Here is a 25,668-nt window from a genome sequence, read left to right on the forward strand (position 1 = left end):
AAAGCGCTCTATTAAAGTCCCCACCCGGCAGCTGAAGTCTATCCATCTCGAACGCAGGATTCCGACCCGGTGAAAACATCACGTGATTAATAGCAGACAACTGGGAAGCCCAGTAATATCGCTTGATATCGGGGAGCGCCATGCCCCCGTCGTACCAAGGGATGGTGAGTTTCGCGAGGGCAATACGTGGACGCCCGTCCCAAATCAATTGCCTTTGAAGACTCTCGATCTCTCGGAAATAGGTCTTGGGGATTGCGTCATAGGAGTTCTGGAGCGCGTAAAGGAACCGCGGCAAGGACATCATTTTAAACAGGGCCGCCCTGCCCAGAGGAGACAAAGGAAGCTTACGCCAACGGGCCACATCCAGTCGCAATCTAAGCAACGGGGGGAGGAGATTACGCTCAAAGCGGAGCGAGGAGTCCAACGTAATAAAGATCCCTAAATATTTGAAGCCAGACTGGACCACCTGGATAGGAAGTCTGCTCGGCAACGGGGGCAAAACACCCGAGAGAACATACACGCAGGACTTGGCCCAGTTAATAACGAGGCCGGAGTTGGCACCAAAGGAAGCAAGAACGTCAAATAAAACAGACAGAGATTTGCGCGGGGAGGTGAGATATAAAAGAATGTCGTCCGCGTAAAGTGAAACGCGGTCCTCAAAGTCCGGAGACCAGCGAATCCCCTTGAGCGAAGGTTCCCACCGAAGCCAAGCAGCCAATGGTTCCAGGGCGAGTGCAAAAAGCAACGGAGACAAGGGGCATCCCTGACGGGTACCTCTACCAAGGGTGAAAGGAGCCGAAACCCTACCATTGACCACTACTTGTGCCAGAGGTTCCGCATATAATAACTTGATCCAACCAATAAACTCAGGCCCGAAACCAAATTTCTCAAGAGCCGCCCAAAGATAAGGCCATTCCACCGTGTCAAAAGCCATTGAGGCATCCAACGATGCCAAAATGGCCGGCTTCGTCAGAAGCCCCGCCCTCGCAATCGCGCCGTGAAGACGACGTAGGTTCAGAGCCGTGTTGCGATGCGGGATAAATCCGGATTGATCTGGATGGACCAAGCCACTGATGACCGTCAGGAGGCGGGACGCCAGGAGTTTCGCCAATACCTTGGGTTCAACATTTAGCAGGGATATGGGCCTGTAGGAGGAACAAAGATCTCGCGGTTTACCATCCTTGGGGATGACAACTATCGTGGCCAGTCGCTGATCATAAGGGAGAATACCCCGTTCCCGGGACTCTAGAAACATGGCGCGAAGATACGGAGCCACCTTGTCGGGACGCAATTTGTACAGTTCAATTGGCAACCCGTTCGGGCCCAATGCTTTGCCCGAACGGAGTGAACGGATGGCAGTAGCTATCTCATCAACAGTAAAGGGGGAGTCCAACGCCACACGATCCAAATCGGAAACACTGGGCAGAGCTATATCACGCAATAGAAGGCGAGAGTCAGCCACATCTCTCACAGACACAGGGGTATACACCACACGGAAATACTCAGCAAAACGGTCAACTATTCCAATCGGGTCCGTCACACTCTCACCACTCAAAGACTGAATCACGGGTACCACACGATTAGCCCTCTCCTTCTTATCCAGCCATGCCAGCAATTTACCCGCTTTGTCACCCACATCATACAAACGTCCCTCTTGCTCCCGAAACATCACTTTAGCAGCATCTGTGACCATGGACTTATAGGCAAATTGTTTCAGACCCAGGGCATGGAGTTTCGCAGACGTGACACCAGATTCCAAAGCATCCTCCAATGCAGAAATCTCTCCCTCAAGATCCACCACCTCTCTATTCCTCGCCCTCTTAACTTCAACAATAAGGGAGAGGGCCTGCCCACGAATCACCGTCTTAAAGGCCTCCCATAGGGACACAGCCGAGGAAACAGACCCCTTGTTATCCAGAAAATACGCGTCCAAAGATTTAAGCAAAAGGCTGCGGGTCTCGGGGGAGGTAAGGTACCACGGATTGATGGGAGCCACCCGGCCCACTGCCTCCACTCCAACCTCAAAACGAAGCCAGAGCGGAGAGTGGTCAGAGATACCCCTGGGTAGGTGTACAATCTCACGCACCGCTGGCGACTGAGCCGCCGGCATCAGGAAATAATCCAGCCTAGACAGACTCCCATGGGCCCCAGAATGAAAGGTGTACTGAAGCTGAGTGGGGTGCAAAAGCCTCCAGCAATCCACCAAGCCAAAGGTATCCAAAAATCCACCCAACCACTGTTGGGCCGCAGGAGTATCTCTAGGGGGGTGGCGATCGTGGAGACCAGAGAACACCGAATTAAAATCACCAGCCAGAAAGAGAGTACTATCAGGGAGGTCCAACAAGACACGGCCCAAATCTGAAAAAGTAGAAGTCTGTAAGCCGGGGGGCACATAAACAGTGAATAAGGAGAGGGCACGACCCTCATAGCGACCCACAAGGACAGCATACCGCCCCCGGTCATCCTGAATCACATCATCAATAGCTAGGGGGAGGGAAGCCCGAACAAGGATACCCACACCCCTAGAACCCGAGGTAAACCCCGAATGTGCCACGAGGCGATAGCCCCACCTATTCATTGCATGACAAACATTGCCTACCAAATGAGTCTCCTGCAGGAAAACAATATCAGGAGATAAACGTCGTATACATTTCAACACCACACTTCGTTTGATACGATCTCCCAGACCGTTAACGTTCCACGAAACAAATCTCAACCCGCTACCCCCCATCCCACCCGACAAAGCCAAAACCCCCCACCAATGAGCATGACACCAAAAACATTTTCAAATACAGGATAAAGTCGCCTTGAAAACAGAACACACAAACAACAAACTTCCCTACCACCCCCCCCCCAAATAACAAGAAAACACCCCCCACCGTGCACCCCTGCAAAAAGCTAAAAAGCCACCCCAACCTGCAGTGTGCCTGTCGCCCAAGAACCCCTATTCTACACAAAGACCCCGGAGGAGGAAAGGCTCCGTCCCACCCGCCCCCCGATCAAGACCCATGACGAGAAAAAGAACATACATCAAGCACATAAGCAGTAGAGGAACATAGGCATACACCCCTGGAAAAGTTATTCAAAACAAGGCACCAGGTATAGACGAAATGTTCAGCTCTCTACACCACCTTCAGCACCGCCCGGGTGGGCATCGGACTCAGTCTCAGGAGGTCGGCTAGGCAGGGAGTCCAGCCAGTCATTCACAGCATCCGGCCGATCAAAGAAGAAAGTTCGGTCATTATACTCAACCCGCAGCCTGGTCGGAAAGAGCATAGAGTAACGCATCCCCATGTCCCTAAGACGCTTCTTGGCACAACGAAATCCCATCCGCTGCTTCTGGACCTGTTGAGAAAAGTCCGGATAAAAATTCACCGTGGCATTCTCAAAGGCCACCGGGCCCTTCACCCGCGAAGCCTGCAGGATAGCGTCCCGATCTCTATAGTGGAAAAGCTTCGCAACAATAGGTCTCGGCGGGGCGCCTGGCTTACCCTGGCCCCCCGGAACACGATGTGCACGCTCCACTGTGAAAAATTTACTAAGGCCAGATGGAGATAGGTGGTTCTGGATCAGGTCTTCAACCAGGAGATCAACCGAGTGGGGTTCTGGGTTCTCCGGCACACCAACCACGCGAACATTACAGCGACGTGCCCTGTTCTCAAAGTCCTCCAAGCGCCGGGTCATGAAATCGTTCACCCTACGGAGATTGCCAATCTCCGTCTGTATCTCAGAGACGTCCGTCGTGAGGCTGGATGATTTGATATCCAATGACTTCACCTTTTCGTTCGTTTTGGAGAGATCGGCACGAATCAGATTCACCTCGATTGCCACAGTGTCAAGTTTGTGGGCCAAGGTTTCGTACTGTTGGCCTATTGACTCCCTCATGCCAGAAATGACGCCCATGATGTCCTGCAAGGAGGGCTCCGTCGGCGCATCTACTACGTGGTCAGACGCACTGGGACCGGGCAGGACAGCTCCGGGGGACCCCTTAGAGTGGGTATAACGGTCCATAACATTAGATTGGACCGGACCCCCGCGCAGAGGTGTCTTCGTCTTGCGCGTCTCCCGGTCCCCTCTGCCCGCCATTTTGAAGATGCGTCACAAGAAGATTCAGCAGGGTCAACGGACCGGGCGCCAGAAATGGAGACCCCGGGACCAAAGGACCGCCAGAGGGGTATCACTAGGATAGAGGCAGCAAACGAGGAAAATAGTCCAGCCAAAGGCCCGACAGCCGACGTGTGTCCTGGCACCAGTTCTGGCCCGACCCTCTCACCAATGTCCCAGTCTGAGGCAGAATCGAAACCGAAACTTAAGAAGGGGACCCACCAGTCAAATCCCCCTGCCGTTGTTGTTCAACTCCAAGACGGCCACCGAACCTCACCCAGTCCCGGGCGCACCTCAAGGGCGGAGCCCAAAAGTTCAATTCATCATAACTCAGGCACCCGGTGTCCAAATCAATTTCTGAAAGGTCCAGGTAGATCAGCCCAACGTCCTCTATATAAATCCTCGCGAAAAATCAGGATTCATACAGGATATTATGCCGGGAGCGGCGGGGGTCCGGGGAGCGCTGTGCTCACGCGGCCATCTCGGATGCCCGCCAAGCTCCTCCTCTAGGACTGGTTTGTTATTCTCCATATAAAGGAACAACTGGACCTATAGTCACTGGGATCGTTAGGGCTTCAGGACTCATATTTAATTGGGTTATTTTCTGGATTAACTCACTTCTATGTTTATTTATTGCTTCTTTTTCTTTTTCTTGCAACACCTTTTCCATTGTAGCTTCAAGTACAATCTATGGAACCAATGGGGTTTTTAAAACTGGGGCGCTAGGGGTAATTCTAGTTGTTAAGCTGGAGGATTTTTTATTAATAGGTCTTCAAGATAATCCTCTTCTAAATAATGATTACCAGTCATTAAATGCTTTGTTTTCTCTGTCCAATATTATGGACTGTCTCCATTGTTTCATCTGTTTATCTCAAATCTCTCTAGGAAATCTAGGGTAAAATGTACTTAAGTTTCTGTCACACCGAGATGTGTCTCGCTCAAAAGCCTCAGTCTCCCACTCTTCTAAAGCTTCATACTGCGTTAATCTAGGTCTGGGTTCTAATTCATTTATAAGTGTTCGTAAATTGTGTAAAATCCTTCCATTACATATTCCGTATTCTGGAATTGCCAATATTCCATCATCTTTTGTGTACTCTATTGCAATTTTCTAACCATACATAAGTGTGGTAGCCTCTTTCTATCATCATGTATGATGTGGGCATTTTCAGAGGTGGAATAATAGTACCTTCTCTTGTTTTAACGGGCTTATCCCTTTTAAAATATTTCTTCATTTTATGCGTAAATGACAATTTTCTCTTTTCTCAGTACATGATGTTTGCCCTTCCTCTAATGTACTGCTCGTGAGCAAAACCTATACATCTTCTAACTGGATGAGTCCCTATTATAGTTGAATCAGGACTCCATATATAATCACCACTATCTATTAACACTGAAAATCCTATTACCTTCTCTGAAAGATTCTCCGAAGCAGCACGTCTCTTATTTCAATGACCAATCAACATTTAATTTACAGAAACACTTTAACCAATGCTTGCACTGCTTTACGTTAACATGAGTTTTACTCTCTGTACTCACCCCTCCTTTACAAATTTACCTCTGCTACACACCCGCTGTCTCAACCAATCCCAGCGCGGCTCTTAGTGACGTCAGTGCAACCCCCACGACTGACCCCTCCTTTGCAAGGTAATACGACAACTCAATTTTTTCAATTTTAATTACACATTTCATTAATAAACAACATAAAAAAATTCGCTACTGTGCCTGATTGTCTAAATTCAAAGAAAAGTCACATTTTTTCAGAGTGAGTAAAAACAATTCTGCTTACTCTTCACACAAGCATAAAGAACCTGCTACTCCTTCAGACTCACCCTTTCTAGGTGATATAAGACCAAGGTTTTACAAGCAAACTCCTATGCTATCAATCATTCTCACTTTTATACGAGAAAATAATCCCTAACTAGTGCTTCAAGATTTACCTAACTATCTGCACTTACCTCATCAAGGCCAGTAACCTCACTGCAGTGTGGCTTCCATTTACCACCGGCTCTTCAATATCCCCGGGGAATTCCAGACAACATGTAACAATGGAAACAGGTTTGGTTAATACATAAATCAATATAAAATCAATACTCAACTAACTACCTATCCTAACTAAAACCTAACCATAGCTCTGCTACCAAGAAATACTGATGGCGCGAGATTACCTGTTCAGGATAATATCTAATACCATACTCACCTGGTGTAATCCCCATGCTCCTCAGGATTGGGGCAGCTATGAACACTTCACCCTCGCACTTACTCACAACAGAGAACAGACCAGTAGATTGGCTTAATCAGCTTTATTTTGCACTGTACAGCAAAATAAGGGTTAACAGCACGCAAGCGATCACGGTGACACGTTCACCCGGGGGTGGTTCAACAACCCTGTTTCCAACCGTCCTCTGCACGAATGCCGGTCCCGGCATTCACCAACAGAGGACACCGTGCTAGCAGTGGCCGACAATGCCACTCGATATTATGCTGAGGGGGATGGGAATCCTCAGTTTGTCCTTCGCATGAGTGTCGGTCCCAACACTCTCCAACGGAGGGCTAGCACGCGTTGTAAGAGAGCTCCTTGGGGTTGCGGCTTTCAGCGTCCTCTCACTCGAAACCCTCGAGTGGGGACAGGGGCAAAGTATAAACAACGTAAGCGTCTCTCGCGCTCGATAACCCTCGAGCGGGGACTGGGGCAAAAGGACAGGCAGCCTAGGCGTCTCTCACGCTCGATAACCCTCGAGCGGAGACTAAGGCAAAAGTACAGGCTCCCGTTGGCGTCTCTCACGCTCGATAACCCTTGAGCGGGGACTGAGGCAAAGTACAGGCTCCCGTTGGCGTCTCTCACGCTCGATAACCCTCGAGCGGGGATGGAGGCAAAAGTACAGGCTCCCGTTGGCGTCTCTCACGCTCGATAACCCTCGAGCGGGGACAGTGGCACAAGGTAAGGAAGGACGGGTTCTCCTTCGCTCGATAACCCTCGAGCGGGGACTGTGGCAACAACTCCGGTAAGCGTTCTATCGCTCGAGAGCCCTTGAGCGGGGACTGCAGCGCCTCAGGCAGAGGCGGTAACCCAACGGCTTACCCGAGACCGATGCTCTCCGTCGGCAATGCTTGAATCAGCGCCTGGTCTCTCCTTCTGTCCAGTGGAAGTGTTCGGCAACATGAACACGGAATATACGACGCCGCGTCCTGCCACCGATGTTTGTTTTATGGCGGCGCCTGCTTCCGTCCCGCGCGGTGCCCTCTTGGGTATTGTAGTTCTTGGCGAGGGTTTTTCGGGACTTGTAGTTCCGGACTCGCTTCTCTCGTTTGCGGGAACGTTCCGCTGTGTGTCCTAACACCTGGGCCCATTAACATACACACCTTAACCAGTAATCTATTTTTCCTATCTATCAGGAGTTTTATATTTCATACCGGAACACCATGACTTACCAATTCCTTGTCACTTTTATCTATTCTAATCACGGAGGAACCTGGATCTGCACTTAGAATAATAGGTAGCATAACAATTTACTTTATCATAAAATAACCACAGACTCAGGAAAGTTTTAAACACTTCATCTATGCAATATTCTGAGTCAAGTACTAATACAGAGTGGTTAATGACTTTTCAAGAAGGAAAATAATGATCAAAGAAAAATATCGTTAGGGTCTTAGCAAAATTACTTTTAGACATTGGTACCTGGAAAGGGTGAGAAAGGGAAATGGTACAAGGACATACCACACAGATTTATATCTACCTAGAGTTTGTGAACGCCTCAGATAATCCCTCCCAATCCTCCCCACCCATGAAATTGTTAGGGATTTACTCCATCAAAGAGCTGAAGTAAGTTTCCTTCTATGCTGAGAAGGGGAATGGAACAGGTGTTTCAGAAGGAATTTGCCAATGTAAAAAAAAACATTTTCCCATAGAATTTTTTTTTATTTGAAAACCAGGCTTCAAAGCAGATGTTTATCCTTCTTATAGCTGTGCAGATGGGACAGAGCAGGTGATACTTACATGGTGTTCCCATTGGTAGGAGTGAAAAGCTGCAATGGGAACGTTAACCAGATGTTCTACGGTAACTGTTTGTTAGCTCTCAAAAGTCATATAATGACTGCACCCTAGTAGTAGGTCAGTGGATGTATATGTATGACCTTTGTTTGTGAATCAGCACCCCACATTTTCCTTTCTTCTTCTCCATTGTGCCCCCATTTACATACCTTTCCCCCTCCATCTTACCCACCCGACCATCTTTCTCTACCATTGTCTTCCTTAATGTTCCTCCCTTCTCTCTCTGTCTCTCTGTCCATTTCACTTTCCACATTTGCCTTTCTTCCTGTTCTTCTGTTTCCTTGTGTTCATTTATCTGCCTCTGCCCACCTAGCCCTGCCCTCTTCATCCTCCACAACAGGGCTTTAAGTGGGATGAAAAAACTGGGGGGGTCTCTCAAAGGGGCGTGGTCAATGTAATTAAGGTTGTGGCTTAAAAAGACGTAAGCTAAAAATCTGTGTTAAGCACAGTGTGCTGCCCGACTTGTATTTTGTTGTTTCCGTCATTGCATTCAGATATATGATACAAGTCACATCATACCTACAAATCAGGACTATGGGCTGTGTCAATGGTTGTTAGTTGCATAAGATAAATAAGCAGCAACTATGGCTTGTATATAATATTAAACAAGCATTGGCATAGCCAAGATGTCTCGCCTATGGGGCCTTATAAGTGTTTAACCATGCAACAGTTAACGTTGTTGCATGGTTAAACACTATATTGTGCTACATAACTAAATACTTATAAGGTCCCAAAAGCGAGACCTATTGTCTATGCCAATGATTGTTTCAATTGCTGGTACCACAAGAGGGCACATTCTGCAAGCAACGCCAGTTTACTGACAGTGGCACCTCCAGGATACAAACGATTCCTATCACCTGTGGAGTTCCCCAGGTTCCATACCTTCTCCTGTCATCATCAACCTTTACATGGATCTGCTTGGTGCTCTACTCATATATAAGATCATCAAGATTCATTGATATGCCAATGACATTCAACTGTATTTGAAAGACTTCTTTGCTTCAGACATCCAACTTCTTAAACACTGCTTGCACAACATCCAGACCTGGATGTCCAGTGCCTACCTAAAGCTCAATCCAACCAAGACAGAATTCCGGGTATTTGCCAAGAACAACAAACAGAATACAGTACAAGCCTGGCTCAATTATATGATGTTTGAAGGCATATAACCCCAACCTTCACTGAATGCCAAGAGACGAACCTCACCCTCAGAGAAATTATTGCCAAAAAGTAAAGACATCCTGCTACCAGCTCTCTCTTCTAAAGAAAGTCAAACTATTTCTTCCAGGATACAACCTCAGTACTGCTTGTCAAGCACTCGAACTACCGCATCTGGATCGCAGTAATGCCCTACTTCATTACCATTGCCGGATCCACACTGGCACCCCCAGGGGTGTTGTACAAGCTGCAGCACATTTCATCCTGGGCCTGAAGGAAGATGATCACATCACTCATATCCTGATGGAACTCCATTGGCTCCCCTTTCCAACACGCACCATCTTCAAAACCAGCTGCATCATTTACAAACCCATCATGACCAGCATCCCTGCTTATCTTGCAGACAACGTCGTCATCTCCTATTACATTGACTTTATGCTTGCTTTGAACATTTCACTGGTCCTCCCCACTTCCACTCCATTCATCTAGGTTCATGTGATAGAAATTCCACATACATACATACATACAGAAACCATGTATGGAGAATTATAGCAATGAAGCAAATTGCAGTTATGGCGACTCAGTTTTTCTTTGTACATAAGCTTCATCCTATTTCCAGTCTGGGGCTGCACTGCCACTTATTTGCGGAACCAGAAACTTTTAATAAAGTTATCAAAATGGAGGTTGTTGTGTCTGATACCATGCATGCATGTGTATGTTGATTCGACCATGGTCCTTATCTGTATAGGTGTGTGTGCTCTGCTATTCCCCCTTTTAAAAATATTGTATCACCATAATAGGTTTGAGAGATGTCAGAGGAGTAGGCATGAGCATGTTGGAAATAACAGTCAGCCTACACACTACACTCTTATACTACAACTACGCCATGGCTTTCTCTTATTGTCAATCTCTGGTGAGATACCACAAAAAATAATAGAGAGAGAAATGCAGCTACAGGTACCCAGTGACTTCAGAACATAATTTTCGGTTCCTACGATGCGTGAAGTAGCATCAAAAAGGCAGTGATGCACAATGGATATGTGCTGGCCCATGTAACAAGTCAGTAGACAGCAAAACACACAAGATGATGGACGGAATGTTGCACAATGGCAAAAGATTCACCCCCAGTCACAGATCTGGGTTTAATCCATCGTTATTTTTTCTCACCAAGCCAACCCAGTTCAGACATGGCCATATGCAAATCAGTCTTGACCCTGTGCCTCATGGGAACAGTCCCGCCCGAACTGCCAAGCCATGTCTTCCCTGGACCGGAATAAAGCATCCTAGGACCGGTTTCTGGCTATCAGCCGTCTTCAGCCAGGATAGCTTGACTCCAGAGGCTTAGTGAGCACGGGACCCACGTCTGGGCATACCCTTCCCACATAGGGTGAACAGCAACCCCCTTTTGTACCACTTTGTTCGCCATAAGTTGGCAGGGTATGCTCAGACGTGAGTCCCTTGCTCACTTTGCCACTGGATTCAAGCAAGCCGGCTGAAGACGGCTAAAATGCCAGAAACCGGTCCTCGGAAGCTTGTTTCCGGTCCAGGGAAGGCATGGCTTGGCAGTTCGGGCTGGACTGTTCCCATAAGGCACAGGGTCAGACTGATTTGCATATGGCCATGTCTGAACTGGGGTGGCAGAGTGGGCTAAAGAACGGTGATGGATTAAACCCAGATCTGTTGACTAGGTGTGAGTGTTTGATTGGTTCGGATGCTCCGTCCATCACCACCCCCTTTTGTACCACTTTGTTCGCCATAAGTTGGCAGGGTATGCTCAGACGTGAGTCCCTTGCTCACTTTGCCACTGGATTCAAGCAAGCCGGGCTGAAGAAGGCTGACATGCCAGAAACCGGTCCTCGGAAACCGGTCCTCGGAAGCTTGTTTCCGGTCCAGGGAAGGCATGGCTTGGCAGTTCGGGCTGGACTGTTCCCATGAGGCACAGGGTCAGACTGATTTGCATATGGCCATGTCTGAACTGGGGTGGCAGAGTGGGCTAAAGAACGGTGATGGATTAAACCCAGATCTGTTGACTGGGTGTGAGTGTTTGATTGGTTCCGATGCTCCGTTCATCTCCACTCCCTTTTGTACCACAAGTCAGTAGACAACAACATGCCTGAAGAATATACAAAAATGATGGAACAGAATGCTGCCATGCATTCCTACAATTACTAAAGATTAATTAAGGTATTTCCACATGTCACTTATCGTTTTCTCTACAGTTTCTTAGAACCTGGCAGATCATCCATAATAACAGCTACCCAGGTCGGCAAAGGTTGGGTCCTTGGGAACCAGGCACTAAGATGAGCGAGTGTAAGGAGGGTTTGATGGTCTTGCCCTCATCCATACATACAATGTCTTGTCTAAGGATGTCCAAGACCATTCCAGGGAGGGTCAGACTGGGGTCACCAGCAAGATAACCTCCGAAGGACCCTCAAGCCAAGGTAGTCATGAGATACATATTAGACTCTTCCTAAGCAGATCAATGCAAGACTATCCCCCCTGAGGATGCAGAATGTGTGACCAGCTAGGCAAAGTTCTGACATTCTGTATTTTGACATATCACATATGCATTTATGTGTGATCAGTCCCAGTGAAAGGAAGATGAAGTCAAGCACTGTCTGGTTGTGCCCCTCTTCTCAGATTAATGTAAACACCGCTTTTTGCGGTCTACCCTCAGATTCAACATCGCTGCAGGGCATACTGAGTAAATTTCAATACTCAAATCTGCCAACCCACCCTATTCCCCCACTTAACCTTTCTCCCATCAAACAGCTTCTGTCCCTCTCTCGCTTTTTCAGCCATCTAGGACTACTGGTATCCACACAAAATGTTTAAAGTTAACAGTGGCACTAGACAAACTAATTGCTGACTCCTGCTATTGCGCTATCTTCCAGGTACCTTTTTCTCAGAAGTCTAGGAACATCAGCTATTTGACAGGCTAAACCTCTACCCATTCACTCTCTAAATATGTGATTCATCTCTAGAGCAGTACTCTTCACACCACTTAGACGGCTATACCTCACGTCCCTATTATCATTTGGACACTTCACAACCAGCGGGCAGCCATATTTAATTTTACTCTTACTTTTTTCAATATTGCTGATATTTTTCTAGATCGTTTTTTTCTTTATCGCACAATCATTTAGGATGTTGAAACACATTTGCACCTTCCTCCCAAGAGGTGTCTACTCTCCTCGTGGTATACCTCCTCTCTGGGTAACATATCTTCTCCAGCTTCCTCTACTATGAACTGTGTTGCAATGACACTCAAATTTTCCCTTCCTCTTTTTTCACACTTCAACTCCACACTCCATTTTCCAAGCTCCATCACTATGAGGCAATGTATGGTCCCGCTATCTCACATTCTCAAGATTTATTCTCTCTATTGCCGTCTCTACTTCTCCCTCAGCATAAATTTAGAATGTTTCAAAGGTTATGGGACAACTTATTTCGAAACATGGAAGGGGTAACACCAGTTCAGGATGGTATTTAGGTTTGTGTTTCAACCGTAGAAAAACAACAAATGTTAATCTACGTATTAGGAGAATTACAAACTATGGTCATGACTCTACACATTGACAAATGTAAATTTCTACACAAAAAACTAGAGTATCTGGGTCAATATGTTTCGAGTGGCATCATGATAAAGGAAGCACTGGTTAAGGCCATTAAGGATGCACCACCAACATGTACAAATGATCCTTATGGGTCATTTCTAGGGCTAAGTGAATACTATTGAAGGTTTGTAGAAGGTTTTCCATTTACAATAATCATGAGTACATGATTATTGTAGATGCTAGTAACATAGGGATAGGGGCAGTCCACACTCACAAAATCAATGATAAGAACAATAGCATTGCAATTACCTCTAGGGCGTTAAAATCTACCGAAGAAAGATCACTACCGTAAGAGTTGGCCTTAGTTGTTTTGGATGGTGGAAATGTTAAAAACTTATCTTTGGGGTTATCATTTCTTGTTTCAAATAGATCACATGGATTTGGTTTATCTTCTTGCAATTAGCAGTACAGGTAGAATATCCTCGTGATTGATTAGAATGTTATACAAACCGTTTGAATGCAATTTAATTATCAAACCCGCCTGAATTCAATTTCACTATCAAGCATGTAGTGGGCATAATCACCTGCACTGTAGATTCTTTTGTCACACTCACCTATTACAGACCAATGTAATAGCACTCTCAATAGTGATGAGAAAAGTAAAGTAGCATCTGTTTTTGATGCAGGTCATACTTTGGTTCACACAACTGATGGAAATGAATGGATAGCGGCCATGCATAAAGACAAGCTTTTAAAAGAAGTTTTGAAGTTTGTCAAATCAAGTTGGTCTAGTGAAAGAATATTTTCTTATCAACTCTAAGTTAAGGAGTAGTTGTCTATTGAGCATAATGTTACCTTTAGGGTGATAAAATTGTTCCAGTAGGGGCAATCAGGAAGGAAATTATTAATGCTGCTTTTACGTATCATTTGGGAGAAACTGGCACCAAGAAAATAATTATAGGAAGTTACTGGTGGCAATATAAGGATGCAAGGATCAGCAACATTGTTATGTCTTGTACCAACTGTAGCAGTTAAGTGTATGAAGACACGTAATTGCAAAAAACACAGTTGATGGACAGAATGTAGAACAATGTCATACATTCACCCCAGTACAAGGATCTGGGCCTAAATCCATCGTTTTTTTGTAACGTAATGCACCCATGACTCTGATACAATTTCCTGATGGGCTTTGCAGCATTTAGCATTGGATTTTTTCTGACCCTATCATACTTCGCTGTTGCTTACAAAACTATATTTAGGGGTTACTGTGATCCTAACTGAATGTTTCTTCAGAGAGGCTTGTCCATAATGCTGTGCAGATTCTGTCAGAGAAGTCACCTTCTTTATTTAATACAACAAAGTGATATTTTGCCTAAACGTGCGCCTTTGTATTCCCCCTTCTAGCAATGGCATTTTTTGGAAAAGTTAATTGAATACTGGTAGAACATTGAAAATAACAATTGCAAAGGAACTTCTCCGGAAAAAAATCTTCAGGGAAGAACGTGGGCATATCACTGAACTCCACATTCCTCGCCTTGGCCCACTCGTTTTGTAACGCTTATAAATCCCTTACCACATTCCGATTTGTGTCTGACTTGGCTGGCATATTTTAGCACGGTACTGGTTTATTAAAACGTATGTGTGTACTCAGTGAAATGTAAAATGCAAACAGAGAAATGTAAAATGCAAACAAATGAAGAGTACGTATTGGCATTATATTAAAAACACTTAAAGAAAATAGTCATCAGGAAAGGAGATTATGTTAAGGTTAGGATTCTCCGACATGTTATGAAAGATTTCTCCAAATATTTGAAAGTTCGCAATATAATACAAATGACAAGGTCTTCAGGCGAGCTGGAGGATGGGAACTGGTGGAACGTATTCAGAGTTGAGAAAATGAACTCACATCAACAAAGGAGAGATGCAAACTTCAGAGGATACTGATGTTTCCTGCTATTTCATTGTTGCATACTGTATCCAATCTTGTTAGTGACAAAGCGATCATGCACGATGAGCCATGTGGAAGCATCCATAATGATCAGAGTACTCGCATAGATCTGGGTAACACAGAAGAACAAGGTTGGTTTCAAAGTCCTGGCATGGGTGTCTTACGTTCTTGTGGTACTCAAAGTTCTATGGGGTGCCCCAGAAGCATACACAAACCCAGCCCATATATCTCATTGATTAAGTTTCTTCCTGGTGGCGTTTTCCGTGACTTTGTATTTTGATTTGTGTTGATCAAAGGGGAAGATGTATTGTAGTCAGCATGAATTCTTTTGTATTGTCTTCAGTGGAGTGCTTCTTTTGTGTATTCCTCATGAAGATCCGTACTGTCCTTGACGTTGTGTCTCGTGGATGACATTTATTTCAGAATGTGTGGCTCTTAGCTCTTATAAAGTGTACTCACTTTTCAAATTCGGCTGCGGCCTCTTCTTAACTAAAGCAAGAAACATCCAAAACTATCCCATCACAGCTAAATCGGCCAGCTGCCCATCATCAGAAAAATCCATTGTTTTTTGCCCTTCTTCACTGTTAGTCCATCATTAACATGCGTATTAGGAGCACATTAGGGGGTGTAGTAGTCTTCTGGTCAGTCATCCAAAGTAAGCCATCACTTCTCCTCTAGAAAGTTGTCTCCTATGCAATTCCTGCACTTTTAATTTTCTTATGACAATATTTCACCTACATCTGGAGGTGAAGAACCAGCTGACTTTCTACCAACAGCAGAGCTCAAGAGAGGAATCATGCCTAAGTCGATACACAAACTGTAACCACAACCTCCTTAGATGGCAGATACTACATTTCCACTTCCTATCCTGTTTCCAGCTTTCATCTCGTCGCTGTTCTAAACCCCAAGCGCAAAATCATACCATAACGTGAGAAGAGGATGTGGCCTAACGGCTAGGGCGGTCTATCTCAAATCTGGGGAACTGGGTTCAAGTCTCGGCAATGACGCTTAACATCCTGTGATTCTGGAAAAATCACTTAATCTCCCCATGTTTAACAAAAATGAATGTGTCCTTGAGTAATGCAACTGGTAAACATGTAAAGTGCTCTGATACCTTTGGGTCAAGTTCACACTAAATAAAAAGAAATAACTTAAAACTCATTCCAACTTCTTTCTTCCCCCACTTCACTTCAAAGAGATTTATCTTAGCTTGAGAGCTTTATTCTCCATTTCTGCATTCAAACTATACTTAAAGCCCACATCCTCAACAGTCTTGCCTACAACAACCTCCCTAACTTAATACATTTATCTTGTATATTTGTACTACACACATGAACATAAGGCTAACCACACAGATGTAAGGTATATTTGGTGCAGTAAGTTGAATTGGGTATATTTGAGGCTAGGGTTCCTTGATACCTTGGTAACATGCTTTAGAGAGGACTTCCAATATCTGTCTGTCGCCTCTTGACCTATGATAATCGTTCACTTCACCCTGAGATATAGGAATTCAATTGTAGGGTCTGACATTAGTGAACCGTACACTAGAGTGGCAGTCTTTCTGTTTACTCCATGGCATGACAACAGATGTAGTGTTTCGGAGGGGTTGGTTCCTTTTGATTTTGTCCCCACACCCATTTGATTGTGTGTTTAAGCACATATGTTAAGAAGTGTCCCGCACCAATGGCAGAGATGTCCTCAACCTCTTGAAGCCATAGTAATGAGTTGTGTGTGTACATGTTTGCCAGTGAAGTCAGTCCTGATTCCATCCATGGTTTGGTGTTATGTTGTTTGGCGATCTTATGAGATTCCAACAATTGTCCAAGGTGGTAAATTCGAGGTGAGGGGGGAGGGTTTTTCCTGGGTTAGACAAACTTATGCCAGCAATGTTTTGCAACCATCGCCAGTTTGTTTAGTAGAGTAGCCCTATCCTGAGACTCCATCAACCATTCGAGTATGGGGCATCCCCCTAAATCCTGTATTATTGCTGTCCTCTATAGCTTAGAAGTAATCAATAGCCATCTCATAGGCCATTGCAGCTCTGCTGTGGCATAACATAACTCATAATGTAGGGGACCCAGTCCTCCCTTGTCCAAGGGGTTATATAAAGGTATACAGAGCCACTCTTTTCCTACCCATCCCTCATATCAGATTTATAAAAGACACTATTCAGATCTTTGAAGAATCCTCTATGTAGCATCACTGGAAGCACAGAAAAATGATAAAATAATCTGGCAACACCAACATATTGGCTATTGCCCCACTGCCATTGGAGAAAGAAGAAGAGTCTTCCCGAACATCAGGGAATGATACGTTTTTGTTACCACATCCTCCCAGATTCCCTTGTTGATAGACATCGCATAGGCCATTGCAGCTCTACTGCTACATGGTATAACTCATAATGTGGGGAACCCAGTCTTCCCTTGTCCTAGGGGTTATATCATTTATGCAGAGCCACTTTTTCTACTACCCCATATCAAATCGGAAAATACGATATTCAAATCTTGGAAGAATCCTCTGTGAAGTACAGAAAAGTGACACAATAGTCCGGGCAATGCCAACCACTTTGTCCAGATTCCCTTGTATGAGATCATTATCAGTGTAGCATATATTGACTCCCAAATACTTGAAGGTGTCCAGTGCTTGAGTCTGCATTATTTAGAGTAGTCTCTCCCATCCTGGTGGCCCATGTACACTACCATTTCAATTCAATCATTTAACCCACGTGGTTGCATCCAATCAAGTTTTTTAACCCATAATGTTCCCTTTTGTGGTATATTCATTCTCTTGTCTGTTGACTAATGGTCTTAAGGTGGTCATACATGTACAAGAGGTGTTTGGTGAGGCGTAGCTGTGATAAAGGCAACTCCTTTTTAGGTCGAGCCTAGACAGCGCATGCGCTGTCGCAAGACCTATAGTAAACAGAATATGGAGTTTAATTTGTCCTGCTGCTTGCCATTGGTCAATTCTGGCATTGCTATTCTTATCTGGCTTATTATTGGCTGGCGATCTGATATCTCATTTTCATTTTCTGCCGAGGCAGAACCGACTAAGTACAGTTTACTAACGCTGTACTTGTTTATTAGTTCCTTTGATGACTACTTATTTTATTTCACGGTAACAGTTCAGCCACAGCGGACGCTTCATAGCTTTGACATATACGGGTGTTGTACATTATGTATAGCACACCGGCCGCATTCATAATTACAACATGCGCGCCATGCTTTAAGTTTAGCTCTTTTCCCATTACGTTTCGAACGGACTAGGCCGCGGCGCAGGTCACGGCTGAGCACACAAGCAGAAAAGCGGACCCTCTGCGTTGTCTGTCTGCTGCTAGGCTGGATGCCATTTCACGCCATCATGCAACGGCTTCTCTTCACAGTAGGGGACTTCCAATAATTGACAGAACGAATTATACCGGGGTTTATCAGTTCATTTTCGCCTTTCAGCCTGGAAGGGGAGGAAATTCAGGAACAACGCCCATGTTAAAGGGTGACAAAGCAGCTCAGAAATAGATTTGCTATAGCTTTAAGACCACCATTAAAGGACACGCTAGATAATATGGTGCTGACTATGGGCGCATGTGCCTGGTAGGCCCTCCAAAACTATGGGATGGACTATTAGGATGGTGGGTGGTCGCCCCGGGAAATGGGACCGCCCGCTGTGTGTGCGGTGGTCCCGCATGTGCAATTAGGATGCGGCCGCCACACTGACAGGCACATTCCGCATTTTTTGCATTGTGGCGGGCGGTGCTGTCAGCAACACCTGCCGCAATACAAAAAAGGCATTTGCATGCACAATGTGGCAGGCACCGCGTGATGCCTGCCACGTCGTCCATGCAAATGCATGGTGGTGCCATAGTTACCCCCCATCTGCCCCTCCACACCCTCAACATCACAGGGGCCCGCAACGGGCCCCCAACTGAGGAATCCGCATGCCTTTCAGTGGCGGCGTTGGGCAGCTTCCCGCTGACATTGTAATATGGATGGCGATGTCCAGCAGACACAGCCACCATATTCAACCCTCTTCCGCCTGGTCGACTCGTCGACTGGGCGGAAAAGCGTCAGTCGGTCTTCCCGTCTGCCGCGGTTCTCCCGCCATCATAATATGGCGGGGGAATGGGAGGAGGGTGGGGGAGGATGTCGAGCGGGTCACCACCGCCATGCAGGCGGTGGCGATCCGCCCAACATCATAATAGACCCCCTATGTTGCACCTTCCGGACATGGAAAATTAGCAGTGGAACTTGTGCTTGTTTACTTTGTTTTAGGCAATCAAAGAGCATCACAGGCTACTTCAAGGTTGCCTACAAGAATGAAAAATTGAGCTAGAATATTGAACTGCATTATATGTAATAGAATGTGCTGCTGTTTGTGTAGGTTGTATCTTGGAAAGTAGAGGACAAACATATCGAACGGTTGAAAAGTCGTGGCAAAAATGTTGACCACTATATCATAAAGGTATCTACATATGGGTAAGTATAGTTGCTATTATGAACTTCACATCTACGCACTTTAAAGATATATACTGAAAAGGTTCATGTGTTTGGAGCTAATAGTATTTTGGTAGGTCATTATTAAAATCTTAATATTCTGATAGGAAAATATTTTGTTATACGTAGTTCTATTTGTAATGTGCAAACAGAAATAATGAGGGTTCAGTGGACCCCTTAAGCATCTGGGCCCCGGTGCCAGTGCACCTGCTGCACTAATTGTAGCTACGGTATTGGGACTAGCTTTCTATCCAAGATTATGCGCCAGACTTGAGAGGACGGAAGGTAATCTGCATGAAATTTCAGGATACATAATTGCAGAGAATGCTTTAGCAATGTCATTTTGCAGATGCAGCAGTTAAGTGTTTATTATTTTAAAGGGCGGGGGGCGTGGCTTGAACGCCGAGGCGCAATGGCGGACTTTGCCTGACCTCCCCAATTCTGCGGGAATCTCACTCGTCCTGGAGCCGCTTCAGAGCGTTTTTTTTCTCCCGGAGTGATGGACATCGGCTCCTGAACATGCGGTGAATCCTCAGACTGCATTTGAACCGACTCTTCATCTTTGCCACGAGTTATGAACATCAGGGACATCTCCTCCTTCAGCTGAGCCGCGGACGGCCATCATTTTGAGTCGCGGCGCCCACGATGTCTTCTCATCCCTGGTAATCTCTTTTTTCTTTTTTTACTTCACTCTGCCCTTTTTCAATCATTTTCTTTTTATTCTGGCAGCATACCCATTGTTCTTCATTAACAAGCAGTTCTTGAATGGTGGTATTAAGCTGAGGCGCGGATGTTCGCCATTTTAAGTCGCCAGTCCCGCGTATCTTCATTCACCAACTCCTATTTACTAACTGCTGCCTTTCAGGAACTTTTCTAGCTTCGATGGTGTCTACATGGAGCTCTCTGGGCAGCCTATTTATCAGTGGCAATAATATTTAAACTCTTTTTTTGTCCTCATTGTGGGAAAGGCTTTTGTTGCTATATGGAGTGCTGCATCTGCTATGCTGGTATTGTGCATTGCTTTGAGTATGCACTGACCCTGCCTCCCTTGCTCCTAGCCCACCCCTGTTACTATGGCATTATTTATCTCTTTGAAATGTGGGTCGCCGCCTCCTTTGGTCGCTGAGCTCATGTTTCATTTTTCGCTTATTTGATATGCCATCACTGTTTTACCCTTGCTGCAATACATATACTTCTACTAAATATTTTATGCCGCTTTGTCTGTCCTACATCACTATTAACCCCTTGGGCGCGGCCGCGATTCTGCGCCTGTGCGGCGCTTTTAATGAGTGGGCGAGTTCATGACGGCCCCCAGCCGTCATCAGCACACGCCCACCGTAGTGCCGTCATAGCATGGAAGGGGTTAAATGAAGACATCTTTGGTGTTTCCTGAAGAGCAGTATTAGTGAGTCTTGAAATCTTCTTCCTTCAGCTCCTGTTTACCACTCCAAACTTATTGGCCGATTGAGTTTGTCAATTCATCGAAATGTCCAACGACTCTCATTCAGCCAGATCTTCTCTTACGGGTACGAAATCAAAAAGGCACAAAAATGACCCGCTATCTCCTATTCATTCTTCTCCCAACCCAGTTCTTGACTCTATTCTGGATGAAGTTCGAGGTCTCCAACCGTTTATGTCTGCAACAAACGAAAAGCTACAACAAATAGAGGAGAGATGGATCGTCATGGAGGGCAAAGTTTTGGAATTGGAACAACGTGTTAGCGACATTCAGTATATTTCTACAAAGATTCCACTGCTTGAACAAGAAATTCATAAACTGAAGCTACATACAGAGGACCTTGAAAACAGAAATCGTAGAAATAACTTGCGCCTTTATGGCCTTCCGGAAAATGTTGAGGGGTCTAAAATGGTACTGTTCCTTCAGAAGTTCCTTCCTGAGCTTTTAGATCTTCCATCTGCTTCTACTTCCCTCAATATACAAAGGGCTCATCGTTTGGGCCACCTTACCACCAACTCTACGAGACCTCGTAGCATCATCATACTTTTTCTGGAGTTTACTGAACTAATGACTATTTTGAAAGCGGCCAAGATCAAGCGACGTCTTGTTTGGTCTGGTCCTAATATCTACATCTCACAAGACATCTCCAATGCAACTAACGCTCATCACAAGGAATTCCTTGACCTGCTCCCTCAAATGAGACAGCTTAATATTCAATATGGAATTCTCCATCCATGTCTCTGCAAAGTTACGCATGATGGCCGTTCACGCTCCTTTGATGATCCTGACAAGTTCAAACTTTTTCTTCGTGGCTTCTGCTCCAATGGAATGAATACGAACTCTTGATTACTTTCTTGTGCTTTTTTCTTTTAGCTCTTCAGGAATGTTTCTTAAGCTCATTTGTTTTGCATACTCACGTCTTTCTGATTCTTTGTATTGTTCTTACCTTTGTGCCTTTCTCTGATTGATCTCCTCCACTCTTCTTTCTTCAATAATTTCTTGTGGTCTGATGCTCCTATTTATCATTCTCTATCTCCTATATCTTATTTCTCTTGTTGTGATCCGCCTTGCCTTGCGCCACCATGCCTCCTCTTAATTATCACCTTCTCTTCTTACAGATCTGGCTGTTTTGCCTTGATCTGGCTGTTCGGCTTTCTTTTCTTGCTTTATTCTTCTCTTCTTCTTTTTTCCTTTCTGATTTCTCTTTGGTTGTATACTTTTTGTTTCTCTGTATTTTGATTTATTCTTCAGTGTTCTTTGTTACTGTTTTTGGGTTAATATATCCCAGTGCTGTGTTTTTTTTTTTGATTGTTCGTCCTCATGTAATTTTTCTGTATGGTGTGTTCTTTTTTGTAGTCTCACCCTTGAAGTGTATCAACTCCTCATGTCTTCCATCCTCCCAACGTTCCATTATGTGTAACTTTGTTACGTGGAACACCGGGGTCTAGGAAATCCAGTCAAACGACAAAAGGTACTGTCACATTTATCTAAACCTAATTCCCAAATTGCTTTTCTTCAGGAAACTCATTGTACAGATGTGGAATCTCTAAAGTTGAAAAGACAATGGGTGGGCCAAGTTGTGTTTTCTCCTTACAATTGGGGGTTGGGTCGCACACTACTTACACACCAGCGGGATCCCCCTAAGGACTGTGGTAAATGTAGTTCGTGTTCCGCGATGCATCTTCTTTCGATTCTCTGCTATCTTCGCTATCTTTGCCATCCCTGGACACGTGTTTCGGGGTATTTACCCCTCATCAGCAGGGATTAGGCCATGTTCTGGGGTTGCCGGTGGCTGCCAAATATTGCCAGCTTTAGTACCACTCAGGCGCCCAGGTGCGGGGTCCCAGGCTCGTCAGCCAACTGCTCGAGGGAGCTTTAACATTACACTTGGGGGCGGGGTCGCACACTACTCACACACCAGCGGGATCGCCCCTAAGGACTGTGTGTTTTTTCTCCTGCTTCCAACAACAAAGGGGGTGTTGCTATATTGTTTCATAAAGTTTTATCAGTTCAAATTTTATCTACTCAAAATGACGATGGCGGTCGATGGGTAATGGCCAAGATTGTGATACAAAATAAGACATTAGTTTTGTTAAATATCTATGCTCCTGTTAGACCTGATCCCAAATTTTGGAATGATGTTAAAATTCTTATCTCCTCAATTGACTGCCATAATATTATCGTTACTGGTGACTTTAACCAATGGTTAGATCCTTTTTCTGATAGATTGTCCAAATGCAAATTTCAACCTGATAAATCTCACAAATCTTTTCAGTCGGCTATTGCCTCTCGTCCGTTATATGATGTTTGGAAAACTTGTAACCCTCATTTCCTTGAATACACTTTTTTCTCAAATATGCATCATACTCGGTCTAGGATTGACTACGTTTTGGGTAGTAAATCCCTCCTTCCCTCTATTCAAAAATTTGAAATTGATTCCATTATTATTTCAGACCATGCACCTGTTTATGCTGTTTTGGATCTTTCCCTTACTTCCTCTAAATTTAGCCGTTGGAAACTTAATACTTTCCTTTTATTCGATACTGTTTTTATCAAAGATGTCACAGTTTTTATTAATGAATTTTTTACTTTCAATAACCCATTAGACACTTCGGTCCCCAATAATTGGGATGCTTTTAAAGCTGCCCTCCGTGCCTTCACCATCTCTTATGTATCTAAGAAGAAGAAGGTCACCAGAAATAAATATAAGGATCAACTGCAAAAAATTAAAGAATTAGAACATAAATATTTTACTTTCAAATCTCCTGATTTTAATTGTAGCTAAAACTGAATTTAATAAATTAGCGACTACTGAGGCATGTAACATCCTGCTTAACCCCTTCGGCGCTCATGACGAGTCGTGCCGCTCGCACGCTGATGACGAGCTCAGCTCGTCATGTAACGCGGCTTTTTGAAAAAAGTCGCGTAGCGCGAAAATCGCCGCAGCGCGCATGCGGTTAAGAGTAAGTCTAAATATCATGGAGGTCAAAATAAGGCGGGGAAGATGCTAGCAAACTACGTAAAAGTTAAGTCTGAACGTAAAACTATTGGGCCTATCTTCAATGAATCTACTAATAAACTAGTCTCATCAGACGAAGATATTGCTGAGGTCTTTCATGAATATTATCAGTCTCTTTACTCTGATGATACATTCCCCCCTACTCAAAATTTAAAAACCTCTTTTCCTGGTCTCCCCTCACCACCATCTCTCCCGGATGAATTTGAAGCACTAGAGAAAGATATTACTCTTCAGGAAGTAATCAATGCCATCCACTCTTTAAAAAAATTGAATGCGCCGGGCCCTGATGGGTTACCTGTTGAGTTTTATTCTACCTTTAATTAAATTTTTGCTCCCAAATTGTTACAACTTTATAACTCTTTTCTTGCTGATGCTAGAGCTTCTGGTTCTTTTATGGATGCTTTAATTGTTATAATTCCCAAAACTGATAAGGACCATTCTTATTGTAAACATTTCTGTCCTATATTATTAATTAATTACGATTGTAAAATTTTTGCCAAGATTCTTGCATCCCGCCTTGATAGCATCATTCCTCTTTTGATTAAAACTGACCAAGTTGGATTTGTGAAAGATAGACTAGCTTCTGACAACGCTCGAATGTTTTCTAATATTATGTCCCATGGCAAAAAATCTAAGGTTCCCCTTGCAGCCCTATCTTTAGATGCTGAAAAAGCATTTGACCGTATCAATTGGCAATTTATGTTTCAAACTCTCCAGTGGTTTGGTTTTGGTCCCTCTTTTATTTCCTGTATTAAACACTTGTACTCCTGTCCCCGAGCCAGTATTTTTGTTAATAACCATTTTTCAAGGTTTTTTCGGTTGTCTAGAGGTACACGACAGGGTTGCCCTCTTTCTCCTTTATTATTTATCCTACATTTTATGAATGAAGTTCGACTTTATTCCTCTATTTCTGGTTATAAGCTTAATTTATCAAACATTTTTATGGAATAATAAACACCCTCGTATTGCTCTTCACAAACTTATTCGACCAAAAAATGAAGGAGGTGTTCGTTTTCCTAACTTTAAAGCTTACCACTCAGCTTTTTTGATTAAACAATCTTTTTCATTAGCTTTTGATTTTTTGGATATTCCTATCCCCAGATGGATTCTTTTTGAACGTTCATTATTAAAAGATTTTTCTTTTCAACATATTATTTTTATGTATAATTGCTCCTTCTTGTCCAAAAACCCTGTTTTGAAATACTCCCAAACGTTACTCTATAATACATTTTCTAAGGATTTGACTCTTCTCCAATGCTTTTTATCCTCCATTGTATGGTATAATACATTTCTTAAATATAAAGGCAAATCTTTTTACTACAAATACTGGAAAGAAAAGGATATACATTTTGTTTATCAATTCCTCCATAATTGTTGTCCTATTCCCTTTCATGAGCTACAAATACACTATCAGTTACCTAATTCATTTCTTACAGAATACAATATCATTGTCAATGCCATACAATCTCATTTGACTACTTTTTCCCTCCCACCAGCTTTCCCATCTTTAACTCCCCTCTCGCCTCTATATCCTTTATTTTCAACCCACAGACATTAAGCCGCCCTTGTATATAAATTATTGTTATCCAATGTTACTGTTCGTTCTAAGTCAAATATTGAGATTGCTTGGGAAAATGATTTATCCGTTTCTCTCCCTGTTCTAACTTGGGAGAAACTGTGGTCCAAGCTATTTAAAGTTTCTGCTTCTGCGCGTATAACTCAATCTTTGTTTTTTATTTATCATAGAGCTATTATTACTCCTGTTAGCATTTGTAAATTTTCACCAACCTCTTCTCCACTTTGTTGGTCTTGTTCTAGTGAAACGGGCACGTTAAAACATCACTTATATGAGTGTTCTTCTGTTTTATCTTTTTGGAATTCA

This window comes from Lissotriton helveticus, chromosome 7, assembly GCF_964261635.1.
Source record: "Lissotriton helveticus chromosome 7, aLisHel1.1, whole genome shotgun sequence".
NCBI lineage: Eukaryota > Metazoa > Chordata > Amphibia > Caudata > Salamandridae > Lissotriton > Lissotriton helveticus.